This window comes from Hylobates moloch, unplaced genomic scaffold (genome assembly GCF_009828535.3).
Source record: "Hylobates moloch isolate HMO894 unplaced genomic scaffold, HMol_V3 SCAFFOLD_2, whole genome shotgun sequence".
Lineage (NCBI taxonomy): Eukaryota > Metazoa > Chordata > Mammalia > Primates > Hylobatidae > Hylobates > Hylobates moloch.
Window position 1 is genome coordinate 153413074 of NW_026652277.1, and position 23315 is coordinate 153436388.

Sequence of the window (23315 nt, forward strand, 5' to 3'; positions counted from 1 at the left end):
GCATGCCATCAGTATGACAGCTTATTATGCTGGTTGAGAGCATGACTTTTTCAGTTTCTTGTATGGAATCTCATTCTAGCATTTTCCTAATTATGGCCTTACCTGCTATCATTATTAAGTTCTCACCAACTATACAACTTTTCCTTTTCTAGGCTATACTTTGTGCTTTTGGATAACGCCAAAATAACTTGCTTTCAGAGCCTTTTCCTTGAGTGTGACATTTTTTTAGAACAAAATATTTATTTTGCTTGAGATTCAAATTATTGTTTAAAATAATCAGCATCTTTATTTGTTAAATGGCTATAATTTGCAGTTAAATGTCTTTTCAATTTTGCTAGTTATTGCTGCACTTTTAGTTGTTTGGTATTGACTATGCACAATAGAATAGATCAACTTGGAGGTAAAACTCATTGTTAAGTAGCTTTCATTGTAAAGGTGAACTTCCTTTTGGATTCTCTGCACTGGGGCAGTGAATTGACTCAAAAGATTTTATTTCCTTATCCAACCTTATCAAAACTGTCCAGAAGCCTAAGCCTAGAATCTTTCTTTTTTTTAAATTTTATTATTATTATACTTTAAGTTTTAGGGTACATGTGCACAATGTGCAGGTTTGTCACATATGTATACATGTGCCATGTTGGTGTGCTGCACCCATTAACTCGTCATTTAGCATTAGGTATATCTCCTAATGCTGTCCCTCCCCACTCCCTCCACCCCACAACAGGCCCCAGTGTGTGATGTTCCCCTTCCTGTGTCCATGTGTTCTCATTGTTCAGTTCCCACCTATGAGTGAGAACATGTGGTGTTTGGTTTTTTGTCCTTGCGATAGTTTGCTGAGAATGATGGTTTCCAGTTTCATCCATGTCCCTACAAAGGACATGAACTCATCATTTTTTATGGCTGCATAGTATTCCATGGTGTATATGTGCCACATTTTCTTAATCCAGTCTGTCATTGTTGGACATTTGGGTTGGCTCCAAGTCTTTGCTATTGTGAATAGTGCTGCAATAAACATATGTGTGCATGTGTCTTTATAGCAGCATGATTTATAATCCTTTGGGTATATACCCAGTAATGGGATGGCTGGGTCAAATGGTATTTCTAGTTCTAGATCCCTGAGGAATCGCCACACTGACTTCCACAATGGTTGAACTAGTTTACAGTCCCACCAATAGTGTAAAAGTGTTCCTATTTTTCCACATCCTCTTCAGCACCTGTTGTTTCCTGACTTTTTAATGATTGCCATTCAAACTGGTGTGAGATGGTATCTCATTGTGGTTTTGATTTGCACTGTGGTCTGAGAGACAGGTTGTTATAATTTCTGTTCTTTTACATTTGCTGAGGGGTGCTTTACTTCCAACTATGTGGTCAGTTTTGGAATAGGTATGGTGTGGTGCTGAAAAGAATGTATATTCTGTTGCTTTGGGGTGGAGAGTTCTGTAGATGTCTATTAGGTCCGCTTGGTGCAGAGCTGAGTTTAATTCCTGGGTATCCTTGTTAACTTTCTGTCTCATTGATCTGTCTAATGTTGACAGTTGGGTGTTAAAGTCTCCCATTATTATTGTGTGGGAGTCTAAGTCTCTTTGTAGGTCACTAAGGACTTGCTTTATGAATCTGGGTGCTCCTGTATTGGGTGTATATATATTTAGGATAGTTAGCTCTTCTTGTTGAATTGATCCCTTTACCATTATGTAATGGCCTTCTTTGTCTCTTTTGATCTTTGTTGATTTAAAGTCTGTTTTATCAGAGACGAAGATTGCAACCCTTGCCTTTTTTTGTTTTCCATTTGCTTGGTAGATCTTCCTCCATCCCTTTATTTTGAGCCTATGTCTGTCTCTGCATGTGAGATGGGTTTCCTGAATACAGCACACTGATGGTTCTTGACTCTTTATTCAATTTGCCAGTCTGTGTCTTTTAATTGGAGCATTTAGCCCATTTACATTTAACGTTAATATTGTTATGTGTGAATTTGATCCTGTCATTATGATGTTAGCTGGTTATTTTGCTCGTTAGTTGATGCAGTTTCTTCCTAGCCTTGATGGTCTTTACAATTTGGCATGTTTTTGCAGTGGCTGGTACCGGTTGTTCCTTTCCATGTTTAGAGCTTCCTTCAGGAGCTCTTTTAGGGCAGGCCTGGTGGTGACAAAATCTCTCAGCATTTGCTTGTCTGTAAAGTATTTTATTTCTCCTTCACTTATGAAGCTTAGTTTGGCTGGATATGAGACTCTGGGTTGAAAATTCTTTTCTTTAAGAATGTTGAATATTGGTCCCCACTCTTCTGGCTTGTAGAGTTTCTGCTGACAGATCAGATATTAGTCTGATGGGCTTCCCTTTGTGGGTAACCTGACCTTTCTCTCTGGCTGCCCTTAACATTTTTTCGTTCATTTCAACTTTGGTTAATCTGACAATTATGTGTCTTGGAGTTGCTCTTCTCAAGGAGTATCTTTGTGGCGTTCTCTATATTTCCTGAATTTGAATGTTGGCCTGCCTTGCTAGATTGGAGAAGTTCTCCTGGGTAATATCCTGCAGAGTGTTTTCCAACTTGGTTCCATTCTCCCCGTCACTTTCAGGTACACCAATCAGACGTAGATTTGGTCTTTTCACATAGTCCCATATTTCTTGGAGGTTTTGTTCGTTTCTTTTTATTCTTTTTTCTCTAAACTTCTCGTTTCATTTCATTCATTTTGTCTTCCGTCACTGATATCCTTTCTTCCAGTTGATCGCATCGGCTACTGAGGCTTCTGCATTTGTCATGTAGCTCTCGTGCCTTGTTTATCAGCTCCATCAGGTCCTTTAAGGACTTCTCTGCATTGGTTATTCTAGTTATCCATTCATCTAATTTTTTTTCAAAGCTTTTAACTTCTTTGCCATTGTTTCGAATTTCCTCCTGTAGCTCAGAGTAGTTTGATCGTCTGAAGCCTTCTTCTCTCAACTCATCAAAGTCATTCTCTGTCCAGCTTTGTTCCATTGTTGGTGAGGAGCTGCATTCCTTTGGAGGAGGAGAGGCGTTCTGATTTTTAGAGTTTTCAGTTTTTCTGCTCTGTTTTTTTCCCATCTTTGTGGTTTTATCTACCTTTGGTCTTTGATGATGGTGATGTACAGATGGGTTTTTGGTGTGGATGTCCTTTCTGTTTGTTAGTTTTCCTTCTAACAGACAGGACCCTCAGCTGCAGGTCTGTTGGAGTTTGCTAGAGGTCCACTCCAGACCCTGTTTGCCTGGGTATCAGCAGTGGTGGCTGCAGAACAGCATATATTGGTGAACTGCAAATGCTGCTGCCTGATTGTTCCTCTAAAAGTTTTGTCTCTAAGGAGTACCCAGCCGTGTGAGGTGTCAGTCCGCCCCTACTGGGGGGTGCCTCCCAGTTAGGTTACTCGGGGGTCAGGGACCCACTTGAGGAGGCAGTCTGCCCATTCTCAGATCTCAAGCTGTGTGCTGGGAGAACCACTACTCTCTTCAAAGCTGTCAGAGAGGGACATTTAAGTCTGCAGAGGTTCCTGCTGTCTTTTTGTTTGTCTGTGCCCTGCCCCCAGAGGTGGAGCCTACAGAGGCAGGCAGGCCTCCTTGAGCTGTGGTGGGCTCCACCCAGTTCGAGCTTCCTGGCCGCTTTGTTTACCTAATCAAACAACTAACTTGGCAATGGCGGACGCCCCTCCCCCAGCCTCACTGCCACCTTGCAGTTTGATCATGGACTGCTGTGCTAGCAATGAGCGAGACTCTGTGGGCATAGGACTCTCTGAGCCAGGTGTGGGATATAATCTCCCAGTGTGCCGTTTTTTAAGCCCTTTGGAAAAGTGCAGTATTAGGGTGGGAGTGACCTGATTTTCCAGGTGCCATCTGTCACCCCTTTCTTTGACTAGGAAAGGGAATTCCCTGACCCCTTGCGCTTCCCGGGTGAGGCGATGCCTCGCCCTGCTTTGGCTCACACACAGTGAGCTGTACCCACTGTCCTGCACCTTCTGTCTGGCACTCCCCAGTGAGATGAACCTGGTACCTCACGCTGGGAGCTGTAGACTGAAGCTGTTCCTATTCGGCCATCTTGGCTCCTCCCCCTAGAATCTTTCTTTTCTATCTCATACTTCATCTTCAGAAATCATCAACCCAATGTTCAGATATATTTGTGAAACACAAATGCAGATAAAATATAAAACAGAAAGGTATGGCAGGGCACAGTGGCTCACGCCTGTAATCCCAGCACTTTGGGAGGCCGAGGCGGGCGGATCACAAGGTCAGGAGATTGAGACCAGCCTGGCCAACATGGTGAAACCCCGTCTCTACTAAAAATACAAAAATTAGCTGGGTGTGGTGGCACACGCCTGTAATCCCAGTTACTCCAGAGGCTGAGGCAGGAGAATTGCTTGAACCCAGGAGGGGGAGGTTGCAGTGACCTGAGATCATGCCATTGCACTCCAGCCTGGGTGCCAGGGCCAGACTCCACCTCAAAAAAATGAAACAAAACAAAACATAACAACAACAAAAAACAAAACAGAAAGGCACAATACCTGAGAAAATCTCAAGAAATGCAAAACCTACAATACAGTCTATTTTTAACTTACCAAATTCACATTCAACACTTATTACAACAACAAGCAGCAGGGATCAGATGAGTCTTGGTGTGTATAAGTATCTTCTTTAGGGTGAAAAGATCCCACGGATTGTCTGTTACACCTGTAGAGCTTATTTGCTTCCTTGTCAGTAGGCTGTGTATAAAGAGAGGTGGGAAAGGTAACTTGGAGGGAGAAGTTGGACATCATTTTCCTACCTTCCTCACTTTTGTGCAGCATAACACTCAACAGATATCCAAGGCCTCCCTCAGCTGGCATCAATATCTGAGAATGGATGTATCTAAATAAATATTGTCCTATGTACAGTAGGACAAAATCTGATGTTTAATATCTCTGTAATCAGTATTTCACATGGAAGCTCTCAAGAGATTTAGCAGCCCACTAGGATTCTGTAGAACTTCTGTTGAGAAAACTTGTTGAGACAATCTCACCTACACTCATGCCTTCAGTTATCTAACAGTTTCAAATTTATGTCTCCTGTTGGTTCTGGATTTAAAATTGCTGACTCACCATCTCCTCTTGAACATTTCATAGGCACATCAAACTCAGAATGCCTAAACTTAAATTCTCAATTGTGTCTCTACTCCCTCCCCAACCATGCAAAAAAGAAAATTGTGAGCCACTTTTGGTGTTGTTCCCCTCAGCAAATGGCACCAATGTCCACTAACTGCACACCCCAGCAACCTAGACATCATTCTTTACTCATTTCCCTTAACTGTACCTCGTATTCCATGTTTAATCAGTCTCTAATTCCTGTTGATTCTGTTTACTAAATGTCACAACGTTGAATCTTATTCTATATTCCCACCACTCCGAATCAAACTATTCCCTTTTTTAGGGCTGAATTTCCGGAAGAGTCTCTTAACTGGTCTTTCTTATCTACTATGAAACCAGTCCAAGCCATTCTCTACTTTGTTGCCAATTGGTTGATTTTCTAAAATGCAAAATCTTATCACGTTTCTCCCTGCTTAAAACTTCTCAATAACTACCAGCACATTGCTCTTAAGATGAAGACCAAAATCCTTAATAGGACATACAATGATGTGCATGATCATCCCCTGCTAACCTCTTCTCTGACTATTCCCTTCCCTTATTGTATTCCATCCATGAAGACTTATCAATCCCCTCTTTTAAGAGGCTCCCTCACGCTGTCTTCCCTCTGCTTATACACCTCCCACTCCTTTCATCTCACTCTTACTCATCCTTCAGATCTGAGTTTAAATGTCATTTCCTCAGAGAAGCAAGAAGTTCCTTAGTACTGTGTATTTCTGCCTAATTTCACTTACCACAATTCTAATTGCACAGTTTGTTGGTTATTATCTATCCCTGAAGCAACTCTGATTGCTCTTGAAAGGCGGGAAGTGCATTTGCTGTGTTTACCACCTATCTCCAGCATTAACACACAATAAAAACAATTGGTGGGACAAATGAGTAAATGAATTATTAAATTCACTAATTTGCTTCTTTCATGCTATTGCTCTCAAGTTTAGGAATAAAATTACTATACTCATTACATAAAAGAAATATGAATTTCTAATTTTAGTGTTTTTTACTAGTTGAACTTTTTACTATAAGCAAAATTGCTTAGCATTTGAAATACCTTTTTAAAAAATGTTGCCTAGTCTACCATCTCATGTATGTTGTAAGTTTTATGTGATTAAATAAGTTTTGATATGCAGCAAAATAACAACATGAAATTGTAAATTATACTAATAGTCTGTGACTTAATTAGCATGAAAAATATTCCCATTTGTTTATAAGACCAAATAAAAATATTAACTTGAGATTAGCACTGCAGCTGTTGAATATTTCAGTGCTATTAAATATTGGAGGACATAATTTAAAAATGTACAAAGATCATACACAGATTGTTTTATAGTTTTATTTTTCTTACTATTATTTAGAAAAAGAAATTTTGAAATCAGTGTTTCCCACAAAGAAAAATACTTAAATATGTAATTTTAATACATGCATATGCCAAAATTAATATTTATTTATTTTTGTTTGGATATAAGCCAACGTAGACATGAATGTAGTTCTTTTCTCCTGAGATAGAAGAACACACTATTTAAATTCAATCAGAGCATCCAGATATAAATGAGCTGTTCATCTATAGCCCACAGGATGTTCACTTTGGCTTCAATCCTTCCAGACTGGATCCATACCAAGACTTTCTATTATTACTATTAGTTAGCAGTTCTGGCAAAATTAAGAAATATTGTTATGTAAGCTTGAAATCCTTTAGACGGACTAGTGATCTCAAAAAAGTTAAGATTTGATCAATAATTATTGAAAGCATGATGATTAAAAATTAAATTCCTGATGTGATCCATGATTTTTTTTCCCTCTCTCACTCTATTTTAGAAAAACAGGGTAGGTATTTATCAGAGAGGAATCTAAAATCAGAGATAGAAAAGGGCATGGATTTTAAAGTCTTCTCTGTCTTCATTTAGTCTTCCCTTTCTTTCCACAGATTATAGATCCAGACTCCTGTGCCTGACCACTGCCCATGGCCAACTCTCTGCTGACGACCAGACTTGACTACACAAGTTGTTGGGTACTTTGACTAGAACACCAACCAAGTCATTGGAAATATAATGCTTTGTTCTTTCTAGCTCCAAGATATGAACATTTGACAACCCAAACAAACAAAATCCCAACAAGATTGTCAGATATGCAAATTACAGTTGACCTTGAACAACAGAGAGGGTAGAGGTGCTGATCACTGGCACAGTTGAAAATTCAAAAGTTTTGACTCCCCTAAAACTTAATTACTAATAACCTACTGTTGACTAGAAGCCTACTGATAATATAAATGATTTATTAACACATATTTTATATGTTGTATGTATTAGGTACTGTATTATAATAAAGTAAGCTAGAGCAAAGAAAATGTTATGGATAAAATCATAAGAAAGAGAAAAGGTATTTACTCTCCATTGAGTAGAAGTGGCTCATTATAAAGATCTTCATTCTCATCATCTTCAAATTGGGTAGGCTGAAGAGGAGCAATAAGAGAAGGGGTTGGTCTTGCCATCTCAGGTGTGGCAGAGATGGAAAACAATCCACGTATAAATATGGACCCATGTAGTTCAAACCTGTGTTGTGCAAAGGTCAACTGTATTTACTTTAAATTACTTGTCTGACCTGAGATTTTCCTGACCATAATCCAAGAGATTGACACCTTTCTAAAGTTTGTTCTTATGTTTTCCAAAATGACGATTTGTTTTCCAGAAGTTACCAGCCACCATGATTTAAGACAGAAAAAGCCTGAGGTTCTCCCAAGGTCTATTGAGCATAAGAGTTTTTTGCCTTCTAGTAAAATAAACCCATATTCATAGAGTGTCCCAGTAGATATTGAAGAAAAATCCTCTCATGCTTCTGTCAGGGGAAGGGGGAAAGTAATCATTTAAAAGTATACCAGAGCATGCCATTCTTCTTAACAAGGCCTGCCCTCAGAAGAAACTGTTTTTACCAGAGCCTAACCTATTGGAGTTTTTCAGAGCCCAACTGACTGAGGAAAAGGAAATATTCAACTCTACCCCACTCTAGCCATCCTCTTCTACCTAAAAGGGGAGAAAAGTGAGAAGCACATACAAAGTCCACAGTCCAGAGGCACAGGCTCACTAAAACATTGAGTGCTCATCACAGTACTAAAGAAATCTACCCTGACCCACACTGTCCCACCACATCACTAAAGGCCTATTTACTGCAATTCCTTTTACCCAGTCCATGTTCACCTTTCAACAAAGAAATTTAAAGCATACTTAGAGGCAAAATGTGCAGTTTGAAAAAAGTAAGCATCAGACCCAGAGTTGGATATAGCAGGAATGTTGCAGTTACCAGATTAGGAATTTTAAAAAAATTATGATTGATGTGTTAAGGGCTCTACTGGACAAAACAGAGAACATGTAAGAATGGACTCATGATGTAAGCAGAGTGATGGAAATTCTAAGACAGAATAAAAAAGAAATACTAAAAAAAGAAATGCTAGAGATAAATAACCCTGTAACAGAAATGAAGAATGACTTTGGTGAGCTCATTAGTGGACTGGAGATAGCCAAGAAAAAAAATCTCTGAGCTTGAGGGTATGTCAGTAGAAACTTTCAAAACTGAAAAGCAAAGAGTAAAATACCACAAACAATGAAATGGAATATCTAAGAAATGTGATACAACTACAAAAGGTGTGAACACATGTAACGGAAATATCAGGAGGAGAAAGAGCAAACAGAAGCAATAATTGAAGCAATAAGGACACAGTTTTCCCCAAATTCATGACAGATATCAAACCACAGATCCAGGAAGCAGAGAGAATACCAAGCAGGATAAATGCAAAAAAAACAAAAAACAAAAAACAAAAACCCAAACCAAAAAAAAGCCTATACCTAGGCATATCATATTCAAATTACAGAAATCAAAGACAAATTCTTGAAAGAAGTCATAGGAAAAAACTACCTTATCTTTAGAGAATCAAAAGTAAGAATTATATCCAATTTTCTCCAGGAATGCATGCAAGCATGAAGAGAGTAGAGTCAATTATTTATGGTGTGTATTAGTTCATTTCATGCTGCTGATAAAGACACACCCAAGACTGGGTAATTTATAAAGAAAAATAGGTTTAATTGACTCACATTCCATGTGGCTAGGGAGGCCTCACAGTGATGGTGGGAGGCAAAAGTCATGTCTTACATGTGGCAGAGAAGAGAAAATGAGAACCAAGTGAAAGGGGTTTCCCCTTATAAAACCATCAGATCTTGTGAGACTTACTCACTACCATGAGAACAGTATGGGGAAAACTGTCCCCATGATTCAATTACCTCCTATGGGGTCCCTCCCATGACACATGGGGAATTATGACAGCTACAATTGAAGATATGAGATTTGGGTGGGGACACAGCCAAATCATATAATTCTGCCCCTGGCTCATCCCAAATCTCATGTTCTCACATTTCAAAACCAATCATGCCTCCTCAATGGTCCCCTAAAGTCTTAACTCATTTCAGCATTAACTCAAAAGTCTCATCTGACACAAGGCAAGTCCCTTCTGCCTATGAGCCTGTAAAATCAAAAGTAAGTTCATTACTTCCTAGATACAACAAGGGTACAGGCATTAGATAGATATACCCATTCCAAATGGAAGAAATGGGCCAAAATGAAGGGACTAAAGGCCCCATGCAAGTCTGAAATCCAACAGGATGGTCAAATTGTAAAGCTCCAAAATGATCTCCTTCATGTCTCACATCCAGGTCAGACTGATGCAAGATGTGGGTTCCCATGGTCTTTGGAAGCTCTGCCCCCATAGCTTTACAGGGTACAGGCTCCCTCCCAGCTGCTTTCATGGGCTGGTGTTGAGTGTCTGTGGCTTCTCCAGGCACATGGTGCAAGCTGTCAGTGGATCTACCATTCTGGGGTCTGGAGGACAGTGGCCCTCTTCTCACAGCTTCCTTAAGCAGTGCCCCACTGGGGACTCTGTGTGGGGGCTTCAACCCCACATTTTCCTTCTGCACTTCCCTAGCAGAGGTTCTTCATGAGGGATCATCCCTGCAGAAAACTTCTTCCTGGACAAACGGGTGTTTCCATACATCCTCTAAAATCTAACCAGAGGTCCCCAAATCTCAATTCTTGACTTCTGTGCACCCGCAGGCTCAACACCATGTGGAAGCTGCCAGGGCTTGGGGCTTTCACCCTCTGAAGCCACGACCTGAGCCATACCTTGACCCCTTTTAGCCATGGTGGAATGGCTGGGACACAGGGCACCAAGTCCCTAAGATGCACACAGAAGGGGGGCCCTGGGCTCCACCTGCAAAACCATTTTTTCCTCCTAAGCCTCTAGACCTATGATGGGAGGGTCTGCTGCAAAGGTCTCTGACATGCCCTGGAGACATTTTCCCCGTTGTCTTGGTGATTAACATTTGACCCATTGTTACTTATGCAAATTTTTGCAGCTGGCTTGAATTTCTCCTCAGAAAATGAGATTTTCTTTCCTATTGCATTGTCAGTCCTCCAAACTATTCCAACTTCTGTCTGTTACCCAATTCCAAGGTCACTTCTGCATTTTTGGGTATCTTTTCAGGAGCATCCCACTCTACTGGTACCAATTTGCTGTATTAGTCTGTTCTCATGCTGCTGATAAAGACATACCCAAGACTGGGCAATTTACAAAAGAAAGAGGTTTAATGAACTTACAGTTCCATGTGGCTGGGGAAGCCTCACAATCATGGTGGAAGGCAAGGAGGAGCAAGTCACCTCTTACATGGATGGCAGCAGGCAAAAGAGAGAGCTTGTGCAGGGAAACTCCCCTTATAATACTGTCAGATCTTGTGAGACTTATTCACTATTATGGGAACAGCACAAGAAAGACCTGCCTCCATGATTCAATTACCTCCCACCAGATCCCTCCCACAACATATGGAATTCAAGATGAGATTTGGGTTGAGACACAGCCAAACTATATCAGTGCATTAAGGATTGTCATGTCTTTATGGAGTATTGACCCTTTTATCATTTTGTTATGTCCCTCTTTATCCCTGATAACTTTCCTTGTTCTGAAATCTGCTTTGTATGGAATTACATAGCTACTCCTGCTTTCTTTTGATTGGTGTTAGCGTAATTATCTTCACTCATTTTCTTTTAATCTATATGTGTCTTTATATTTAATATGAGTTTTTGTAGACAACAATAGTTTGGCCTTCTTTTTTGATCCACTTTGATATATGTATTTCAATCAGTGTATTTAGACCATTGAGTTTTAAAATGATTGTCAATGGATCTGGACTCATATCTACCATATTTGTTAATGTTTTCTATTCATTTACCTTGTTCTTATTTTGTCTTCTTTTCTGTTTCTGCCTTTTGTGGTTTTAAGTGAGCATTTTATATGATTTCATTTTCTCTCCTTTCTTAGCATAACACTTATACTTCTTTTTTTCCTTTTAAAGTGATTCTTGTAGTTTGTAATATACATTTACAACTAATCCAAGTCCAATTTCAAATAACACTTTACCACTTCATATTATTACCAGTACTTTGTAATAAAATATTCCAAACTTCTCTCTCCCATACCTTATATTATTGTTGTCATTTATTTTACTTATACATAAGCATACATAAGATCATAAGCTTAAATATATCTATATCTATACATATGTACCCACATAAGCATACATAATAAAATATAGTTTTTTTAAGCAAACTACTATGTTAGATGAATTAAGAATAAGAAAAAATAAAAGTTTGCATTTTACTTCCACTTATTTCTTCTTGATGCTGTTTTTCTCTTTTCATAGATGAGAGTTTCTGAACTATATCATTTTCTTCTCTCTGAAGAACTTCTCTTAATATTTTTGCAAGGCACTCCTAGCAACAAATGCACTCCATTTTTGTTTGCTGAGAAAGTCTTGATTTCTCTTTCACATTTTCTTTTTTTTAATTCTTCACTTTTGAAAGATAATTTCACAAGGTACAGAATTCTAGGTGGTGAGGGGGGTTTCTCTTAACATCATGATATCATTTGGTTGTGTCCCCACCCAAATCTCATCTTGAATTGTAGCTCCATGAGTGGGGCTCTCATGGAGAATCTGTGCTAGGGCAGTGAGGAAGGGAAATGTGGGGTTGAAGCCCCCACACAGAGTCCCTACTGGGGCACCACCTAGTGTAGCTGTGAGAAGAGGGCCACTGTCCAGACCCCAGAATGGTAGATCCACCAACGGCTTGCACCATGTATCTGGCAAAGCCCCAGACATTCAACACCAGACCATGAAAGCAGCTGAGAGAGAGGCTGTACCCTGCAAAGCCATAGGGGCAGAGCTGCCCAAGACCATGGGAACCCACCTCTTGCATCAGTGTGACCTAGATGTGACACATGGAGTCAAAGGAGATCATTTTGGAGCTCTAAGATTTGACTACCCCGCTGGATTTCGGACTTGCATGGGGCCTGTAGCCCCTTTGTTTTAGCCCATTTCTCCCATTTGGAATGGCTGTATTTACCCAATGCTTATACCTGCATTGTATCTAGAAAGTAACTAACATACCTTTGATTTTACAGGCTCATAGGCAGAAGGGACTTGCCTTGTCTCAGATGAGACATTGGACTGTGGACTTCTGAGTTAATACTGAAGTGAGTTAAGACTTTGGGTGACTGTTGGGAAGGCATTATTAGTTTTCAAATGTGAGAACATGAGATTTGGGAGGGGCCAAGGGTGGAATGATATGGTTTGGCTCTGTGTCCCCACCCAAATCTCATCTTGAATTCCCACATGTTGTGAGAGGGACCCAGTGGGAGGTAATTGAATCATGGGGGCAGGTCTTCCCCATGCTGTTCTCGTGATAGCGAATAAGTCTCACAAGATCTGACGGTATTGTAAGGGGAGTTTCCCTGCACAAGCTTTCTCTTTTTGCATGCTGCCATCCATGTAAGACGTGACTTGCTCCTCCTGGCCTTCTACCATGATTGTGAGGCTTCCTCAGCCATGTGGAACCTCGTCCATTAAACCTCTTTCTTTTGTAAATTGCCCAGTCTCAGGTCTGTCTTTATCAGTAGTGTTAGAACAGTCTAATATGTGCACATAACAACAGAGTGTCAAAATATGTAAGCAAAAACTGATACAAGTGCAAGGAGAAATAGTTAAATCCAGTATTATTATTGGAGATTTTAACACACCCCTCTATTAGAAATGGACAGGTCCAGTAGGCAAGAAAATCAGTAACAGCAGAGTTGAACTCAGCAACACCATCAATCAACTGGTTATAATGGATATCTATTGACTACTTCATCTAACAACAGCAGAATACACATTCTTCCAAGCTTACATGGAACATTCACCAGTATAGAACATATTCTGGGTCAAAAACACATACCTTAACAAATTTGAAGGAATGGGAATCATACAATCAATGTCTTCTCTCAGACTGCAATAAAATTAAACTAGAAATCAAAACCAGGTAGTTGGAAAATCCCCACATACTTAGAGATTAAGCAACATACTTCTAAGTAACACATAGGTCAAAGAAGAACTCTCAAGATAAATTTTTAAATATTTTGAACTAAATGAAAATGGAAACACAACTTATCAAAACTTGTGGGATGCAGCAAACATCCCACAAGTTTTTAAAATGCTTAAAGGGAAATGTATACAGTAGTACTTCCTCATTTGCAGTTTTACTTTTTGTGGTTTCAGTTATCTGTGGTCAACTACAGTCTGAAAATATTAAGTGAAAAATTCCAAAAATAAACAATTCTTAAGTTTTAAATTGAATACTATCCTGAGTAGCATGATAAAATCTCTTGCCTTCCCACTTCATCCCCTATGAGATGTAAATCCTTTGTTCACCTTATATACATTCACTACCTGGCCATTAGTCATTGAGTAGCAGTCTTTTTTTTTTTTTTTTTTTTTTGAGACAGAGTCTCACTGTGTCACCCAGGCTGGAGTGCAGTGGCGCAATCTTGGCTTACTGCAACCTCTGCCTCCCGTGTTCAAGTAATTCTCCTGCCTCAGCTCTGCCCCCCTCCCTCCACCCCGACACCGTCCCTGAGTATCTGGGATTACAGGCACGCCACCATGCCTGGCTAACTTTTGTATTTTTTGGTAGAGGTGGGGTTTCACCATGTGAGCCAGGCTGGTCTCGAATTTCTGGCCTCAAGTGATCTGCCTGCCTCAGCCTCCTGGAGTGTTGGGAATACAGGCGTGAGCAGTCTTGGTTATTAGATAGACTGTTGTGATATGGCAGTGCTTGTGTTCAAGTAACCCTTATTTTACTTAATGGCTCCAAAGCACAAAAGTAGAAATGCTGGCAATTCAGGTATGAAGGAAGCCATAAAGTACTTCCTTTAAGTGAAAAGGTGAACATTCTTGACTTAATAAGAGAAGAAAAAAATTATATGCTGAACTTGCTAACATCTATGGTAAAAGTGAATCTTCTATCCACGATATTGTGAAGAAGGATAAAGAAATTCATGCTAGTTTTGCTGTCACACCTCATACTGCAAAAGTATGGCCACTATAAGTACCTAGTTAAGATGAAAAAAGCATTACATTTTGTGGCTGGAAGACAGAAATAGAAACATGTTCTGATTGACAGCATTTAGGCTGGGTGCTATCCAAGGTTTCAGGCATCCACTGAAAGTCTTGGAACATAGTGCCTGTGGATAAGGGGAAACTATTGCAGTATTGAATGCATATATTAGGAAAGCAGAAAGATCTAAAATCAATCATGGAAGCTTTTACCGTAGAAAACTAGAGAAAGGGCAAATTAATCCAAAGTAAGCACAAGAAACAATAAATATTCGAGTAGAAATCAAAGAAATTGAAATAGGAAATCAATAGGGAAAGTTTTTGAAACCAAAAGCTGGTTCTTTGAAAAGATAACAAAACTGATAAGCTTCTAGCCATGCTAGGAAAAAGAAGGGCACAAATTACTACTTTTGGAAGGAGGAGATTTCACTTCAGAGCCCATGGACATTGGAAGGATAATAAAGGAATACTATGAATAATTCTGTGCCCACAAATTTGATAACCTAGAGGAAATAGATGAATTTCTTGAAAAATAAAATCTGATAAAACTCACACAGGAAGAAATAGACAATCCAGATAGGCCTAGATCTATTAAAGAAATGGAATTAATAATTAATAACCTTCCAAAACAGAAATCACGAGACCCCAATCAGTTCACTAGTAAATTCTACCAAATACTTAAGGAACAAATTATATCAATTCTCTACAGTCTTTTCTAAAAGATAGAGGCATATGGAATATTTACTAACTCATTCTATGAGGCCAGCTTCACCATAATGTCAAAATCAGACAAAAACATTATGAGAAAAGATCAATATTTCTTATGAACATAGACACAAAAGTCCTCAACAAAATATTAGCAGACTGAATCCAGCAATATATAAAAATAATTATATTCCACGACTAAGTGGGATTTATCCCAGGTATGCAAGGTTGGCTCAAATTTGAAAATCAATTACTGCAATCCATCACATCCACAGACTAAGGAAGAAAAATGACATGGTTATATCAAGAGATGCAGAAAGAGCATTTGTCAAAATTCAACACTTATTTGTATTAAAAACTCAGCTAGAATTTTAGAGGGGATTTCCCTCATCCTGATAAAGAACATCTACAAAACCCCTACAACTAACATAAGACTTAATGGTAAGAAACTAAAAGCTTTTCTACTAAGATCAGGAACAAGACAAGGATGTTCCTTCTCACCACTTCTTACATTTTACTGGAAATCCTAGCTAATACAATGAGACATGAGAAGGAAATAAAAGATATATTGATCGAGAAGAAATAAATAAAACAGTCTTTGTTCATGGATAATATGATTGTCGAGGTAAAAAAAATCTGAAGAAATCAACAAAACAATTCCTGGAAATGATATGTGATTATAGCAAGATTGCAGGATACAAGGTTAATATACAAAATTTAATGTCTTTTCCATATGCCAGAAATGAAAAAGTGGAATTTGAAATTAAAGACAAAAATCCATTCAGATTAGCACATCCCCAAAATGAAATAGTTAAGTACACATCCAACAAAATATGTACAAGATCTATATGAAAAAAACTACATAACTCTGATGGAAAAAAAAATCAAGGAACTAAATAAATGGAGAGAAGGCCGGGTGTGATGTCTCACGCCTGTAATCCCAGCACTTTGGGAGGCTGAAGCAGGTGCATCACCTGAGGTCAGGAATTCAAGGCCAACATGACCAACATGGTGAAACCCCATCTCTACTAAAAATACAAAAATTAGCTGGGCATGGTGGTGTGCACATGTAATCCGAGCTACTCGGGAGGCTGAGACATGAGGATAGCTTGAACCTGGGAAGTGGAGGTTGCAGTGAGCCGAGATTGCACCGTTGCACTCCAGCCTGGGTGACAGAGCAAAACTCCATCAAAAAAAAAAGGAGAGATAAATTAAGAGATATTTCATGTCCATGCAAGGAAGAGTCAATATTGTTAAGATGTCATTTCCTCCCACATTGATCTATAGATTCAATGAAATTCTAATTAAAATCCTGACAAGTTATTTTGCAGATATCAACAAACTGATTTCAAAGTTTCTGTGGAGAGGCAAATAGCCTGAAGTAGACAACAAAATATCGAGTGAAGTTGGAGAACTGACACTATTCAACTAGGTTACAAATGAAATGGGAAAACAGTTTCATAGTTGGCTTTGTTCTATAGTTTACATTAGGGTTAACTCTAAGTGTTGTACATTCTGTGGGTTTTGAAAAATGCATAATATGCTGTTTTGGAGAAACCAAAAGCAGTAAGTGAGCAATATATGCCTTAGCAACCTATCTTTATTAATTCACATATTTAGAGCCGACTTATTCATATAAAGCTTTGCTTCTTATAAGAAATAACTTTAATACTGGCTTTCTCTTTAAAATAAGCTGAAGCTGTATGAGATTGTATAAAACATTATATATTGACTAATAGGGAAAAACTTTCTTGTGTATATAGGATTTTGTCATTAAGGTTGAAAATGTAATCTTTAATCCTGAAAGACTTAAAAAAATTTTTATCCCCCACATGTAAAGTGAAAATGTGATGTTTGTCTTTCTGTGCCTGCCTTATTTCATTTAGCATGAGGTCCATCATGCTCATTCATGCTGCCTCAGATGACAAGATTTTATTATTTTTATGCCTAAATATTATTCAATTGCATATATATACCACATTTTCTTTATCCATTCATCCTTTGATAGACACAGGATGATTTTATATCTTGGCTATTGTGAATAGTGCTGCAATAAACATGAGAGTGCAAATATTTCTTTGACATACTGATTTCATTTCCTTTGGACACATAACCCAGTAGTGGGGTTCCTTGAACATATGGTATTTCTATTTGGAGTTTTTTGAGGAAACTTCACACTGTTTTTTATAATGGCTGTACTAATTTGCATTCTTACCAACAGTGTAAGAGAGTTCCCTTTTCTTTGCCTCCTCACTTACGTTTGTTATTATTTGTCTTTTTGATATGAATAATAGCCATTTTAACTGGGGTGAGATAATATCTTATTGTGGTTTTGATATGCATTTTCCTTATGATTAGTGATGTTGATCGTTTTTTATTATACCTGTTGGCCATTTGTATGTCTTCTTTTGAGAAATGTTCATTCAGGTCCTTTGCCTACTTTTTGATCAGGTCATTTGCTTTCTTGCTACTGAGCTGAGTTCCTTAAATATTTTAGATATCAACCCCATATCAGACATATAGTTTGAAAATATTTTCTCCCATTCTATAGATTGTCTCTTTATTCTGTTGATTGTTTTCTTCTCTGTGCAGAAAATTTTTAGTTTGATATAATCTCGTTTGTCTATTTTTGCTTCTGTTGCCTGTGCTTTTGAGGTCTTATCCAAGAAATGCTTGCCCAGACCAATGTCCTGAAGCCTTTCCTCAATGTTTTTTCTAGTAGTTTCACAGCTTCAGGTCTTACATTTAAGTCTTTAATCCATTTTGATTTTATTTTTATATATTGTGAGAGAAAGAAATCTGATTTCAAATTTCTGATTTCTTCTGCATTTAGATATCTAGTTTTACTAGCACCATTTATTGATGAGACTGTTCTTTCCCTTATATGTTCTTGGTGCCTTTGTTAAAAATGATTTGGTTGTAAATGTCTGGATTTACTTCTGAGTTCTCTATTCTTTTTCATTGGTCTATGTGTCTGTTTTTATGTCAGTACCATGCTGTTTTGGTTACTATAGCTTTGTAGTATATTTTGAAGTAACAAAGCCTATGCAACTATTATCAATCTGGGCACATGGATGGCATTCAGTATACATTTTTTCTTTCTTAAGAGTCATTCAGTCATCAAAATTTGGGAAGTTTTTGGTGAATATAGGACTTTAACTTTTGTGAAAGTTAAAAAAGTAAAAGAAGATCTTCCCCCAAATAAGAAAGGATCTAGTGTTGGAGAGAACAGAAACACAGCTGAAAATATTCATGAAAAGATGTGGAATGAAAGCTCAGGGTCAACCAAGGATATTAATCAGACTGTTAAATGTATTCTCTTCTAATTAGATCTGAAGTGTGTTTACCCTGCTTAAAAAAGTGGACGAGCTGATAAGTACCAAACAATTCTGGAGTGATATAAAGAGAGGCGTCACCCAAAGAAGGTCATGAGTACACTGGAAAAATGAAGTAACACTGTTGTCATGAGTGGCCAGAGTAATAGCCAGAAGAGATTGAATGTGCCGTAAGTTTAAGGATAAAAACGTAATTGTGATGGGAGGTTGGAGAGGAAGCTAGGCCTGTAGCCAAAGTATGGGAAAAAAAAAAAAAAGGAAATACAGACAAAGGTAGCAATAGAGTTGGGTGATTTAGGAAGCTAGGTCTGTGAACAAAGGGAGTGTACCGGGTTCCTCCCTTCATGCAGTGCCCAGGGAACACTTTCCAGGGCTCAAGTGCCCTCTAAAGGCACCACTCTGCCAGGTTGGACTCAGAGCCTAATGTAATTGTGCTGCTCTCTTCCATTCAAGTAGGTGCCTTTGTTTAATATTAGTGACCACTTTTAAAGAGCTCAGTCTTCTTGGTTCTACTCTTGAACTTTCAGTATTATCAACATGTTTTCGCATTTTCCCCTCAGTGCCTTAGCATGGTGTCCCAAACACTTCTTGATGATTTTTAATACTTGGGATATAAACATAATGCCCTTCTCAATCTCCCTTTTACTTCCCCTCAAATAAAATAAAAAATTTAAGATACTGCATTCCTGAGTCCAAGGATTGTTACAGTTGTCACCCCCAAAATTAGGACAATAATCACACAAATTACAGTTCTTCTATTCAGAACATAAATCTGATATTCTTGAGCTCATTTGATAAATATTAAGTATCTTCATATGGTTTCTGGTTTACATACATTTGCCATGTATAATATCCATAAGCCATTCTGGGTGTGTGTCCCTATTTTATAATCTCTGGTTGGCAGAGAGAGCACCAAGCCTTTAAATTACCACCTCATGCAGAATAACAGCTCAGGGTCAACCAAGCATAATGATCAGACCATTAAATGTGTTCTCTACTGTTTGGATCTGAAGTGTGTTGACCCTCTTAAAATAGTGGACCAGATGATAAGTACCAAACACTTCTGGAGGGATATAAAGAGAGGCATCACCCAAAGAAGGTCATGAATTCACTAGAAAAGTGAAGTAAAACTTCTTCATTTCATATCAGCTCCTAAAGGATGTGCTGCAGGGTGTAGGGTGTGGCTTCACTGATTACCCATTACGGTGATCCTACCAGTTTTCATCAGTGAGAATATTGTCACCGAATCTTAGCATTTTTGAAATGAAATGTTGTGGCTCTATTATGTAGTTATTTTGCCAGTCTCTGAAATCAGTTTTTTAAATAACTTACCTCTAAACTCTTGCTCTGCATTCCCTTTTGTTTCCAGGATGTGAATGTGGATTCACTGGTAGATGTTAGGCCAAGGCTACCTTATCAATCATTTCTAGGCTCTTCAAGGTGAAGCAATGCCCACAGACAGAGTCTTAGAAGGGAATTCTGTTCTCTCTTTTCCTTATTTATTCAAAGACTTTCAGATTGTATTTCACTATTGCTAGAGAATTCTTTAGTAAAGCTGGATGGATTCTCCAATGCATTGGGAACATTCATTCATGGAAATTGGCTCTAGAGCAATGTTTCTTAGACTTGTATATGCATACGAGTCCCCTGGGGATCTTGTGAACATGCAGATTCTATCCTGGAGGTCATTTAATTTCACTGAATTTGTGCAATGCAAAAAGTCCCTTTCTGAACCTGAATCCACGGATCACCAGCATTACCTGGAGCTTGTTAGAAAGGCAGACTTTCGGATCCCACTCCAGATCCATAGAATCAGAATCTGCGTTTTAACAAGATTCCAGAGAGAATTAGTTTGTACAAAATTTGGGAAACATCATCCGGAAAATCACATAAGATCAGCTATGTAATGGCGAAAGCAAAAGCAAACTTACCGTACCTTCTCTTTGTTATGTTATTCTCTGATTGTTCCTTGAGGATGCAGCTGCATATGATACAGAATCATTCATGTCAAGAGAAGCAACCTGTCCAAAATACCTTCCTTTTTGTATTGAATCTTGAAACAGTGATGTCATTTCCTATAATCTACCACATACTAACAGTTGCAAATTGGTATCTGAGGGCTGTGTCTAGACAGAGGATATGTTTTGTTGGTTATTTTGTTTGTCCTGTGCATGATTAAAAGGCAATGTTATTGGGCAGGTGTGAGCAGTTAGCAGCTATTTTCTTACATGGAGAAAATAATACAGAGGTGTTATGCATGGTATATATAGGCATTTGAGTCTAGAATCCTTAAGAGTAATAATTCCCAACATAAATTCCATGGAACAGTAATGTAAGAATGATAAACAGGTATTATTTGAAAAAATAAAAAAACGTTTCTGTGATGCATTGGCATGATAAACAGTGAAACAAAAGAAATTTGGGGGGAGGATATTACAGAGGCTTTATATCATAATATACAGTTTGAACCTCCACTGCAACATTTCTCAAACTTATTTACTCAGGAAATTCTTTGTCTCAAATGATTAGAGTTCTATAGAAAATACTTTAGAACAGGAGTCAGCAAACTATGGCCTGCAGACCAAATCCAACCTGCCACCTGTTTTTGTACTGCCTACAAGCTAAGAACAGTCATTACATATTTACATGTTTAAAACCAAAAGAATAATAATATTTCATTACACATGAGAATTCTGTAAAATCCAAATATCAGTGTTTATAAGTCAAGATTTTTCGGAACACAACTACACTCCTTGGTTTACATTTTGCCTTTGGCAGCTATCGTACTATAAGGGCAGAGTTGGCAACTGAGACAGCGATCACACGGCCTGTAAAGCTGAAAATATCTATTATCTGACCCTTTAAAAAAAAGTTTGCCAACACCTACTTTAGAGCACACTGTGATTCGATTACCTCAACTTTTTTTTTTTTTTTGAGACAGAGTTTCCGCTCTTGTTGCCCAGGCTGGAGTGCAATGGCACAATCTCAGCTCACTGAAACCTCCACCTCCCAGGTTCAAGTGATTCTCCTGCCTCGGCCTCCTGAGTAGCTGGAATTACAGGCGCCTGCCACCACACCCTGCTATTTTTTTGTATTTTTAGTAGAGACGGGATTTCACCATGTTGGCCAGGCTGGTGTCAAACTCATGACCTCAGGTAATCCACCTGCCTCAGCCTCCTAAAGTGCTGGGATTACAGGCGTGAGCCACCGTGCCTGGCCTGCAATTACTTTTGCACCAACCTAATAAAAAGGCCTGGCTTCCTCAACTGGGAAATGATAATAATAACATAGTGTCTTTTCTGATGAGTATAAGTGTACTAAAGATAACACTGTGTAGCAAATAAATATTTTCTCTTGTAGACACTTTGAAATCAATGTAAAATCATATCAAATATTCATTTTACTACATTATAATAAGAATTCGTTTCTGGGGATTACCACTGTTTTCAGACTTTTAAAAAATAGAGTTTAGATTTGATAAAAAATTTTTGCAATTTTCAGTTATTACAACATGTGCCTAAGTATATTTTAAGCTGATTAATCTTTCAAACTTTTTAGTCTCAGGAGCCCTTTACACTCTTAAAAATTATAAAGGGCCTCAAAGATATTTTATTTTTGTAGGTTATATCTATCAGTATTTCAGAAATTAAAATTGAGAGAATTAAAAATCGTGTTGCTCATTTTAAAACAATAAACCATTTTATATAAATATCAATAACATATATCTTGTGAAAATAACTATATTTTTCAAAGAGTGGCATTTTTAAAACATATCTCATTAACATCTAGTTTGATAGGAGATAGCTAAATGCTCACATTACTTCTTTATTTAACTGTGGTGCTATTACACCTCATTAGGCCCCTGGAAAACTCCACTGATTCTTTGTGAAAGAATAAAAGTGATCTCAAAAAATTTTTTTAAAATAAATCATATCAAGTATCTTACCTGACCACAATGAAAAAAACCTAGAAATAAATAATAAGAGGACCATGGGACATTTGGAACTATACGAATACATGTAAATGAAACAAAAAGCACCTGTCCAACCAATTAGTGAAGGAAGAAATTAAGAAGGAAATGTAAACATTCCTTGAAACAAACGAAAATAGAAACACAACATACCAAAACCTATGGGACACAGCAAACACAGTATTAAGAGGCAAGTTTATAGCAATAAATTTTTACATAAAAAAGAAATATTTCAAGTAAACAACCTAATGATATACCTCAAGGAATTAGAAAAGCAAGAACAAACTAAATTCAAAATTAGCAGAAAAAAAGAAATAATGAAGTTCAGAGCATAAATAAAATTGAGACTAACAAAATAGAAAAAAACTCAATGAAACAAAAAGTTGCTTTTTGAAAAGATAAACAAAATTGACAAACTATTAGCTAGACTAAAAAAGAGAGAAGACCCAAATAAATAAATGAAATCAGATCTGAAAAAAAGGACATCACAACTGATGCCACAGAAATACGAAGGATCATTAGAAACTATTATGAATAACTATATACCACTAAATTTGAAAACAGAGAGAAAATGAATAAATTTCTGGGCACATACAACCTACCAAGATTGAACCAAGAAGAGAGAGAAAACTTAAACATACCAATAATGGATAACAAGATTGAATCTGTAATAAAAAGTCTCCCAATAAAGACAGGTCCAGAACTAGAGAGCTTCAATGCTGTCTACCA

At 37.9% G+C, this 23315-nt stretch overlaps 1 long non-coding RNA gene across 8 annotated transcripts in view; it reads left to right on the plus strand.

Annotated features, from left to right (window-relative positions):
* Positions 1 to 23315, plus strand: part of LOC116810182 (uncharacterized) — a 302975-nt gene that overhangs the window by 141757 nt on the left and 137903 nt on the right. For all 8 annotated transcript variants that reach the window (XR_009212510.1, XR_009212513.1, XR_009212508.1 and 5 more), the window contains one exon: positions 7037 to 7120. This is a non-coding gene — a long non-coding RNA (uncharacterized LOC116810182). The remainder of the gene's footprint in view (positions 1 to 7036; positions 7121 to 23315) is intronic.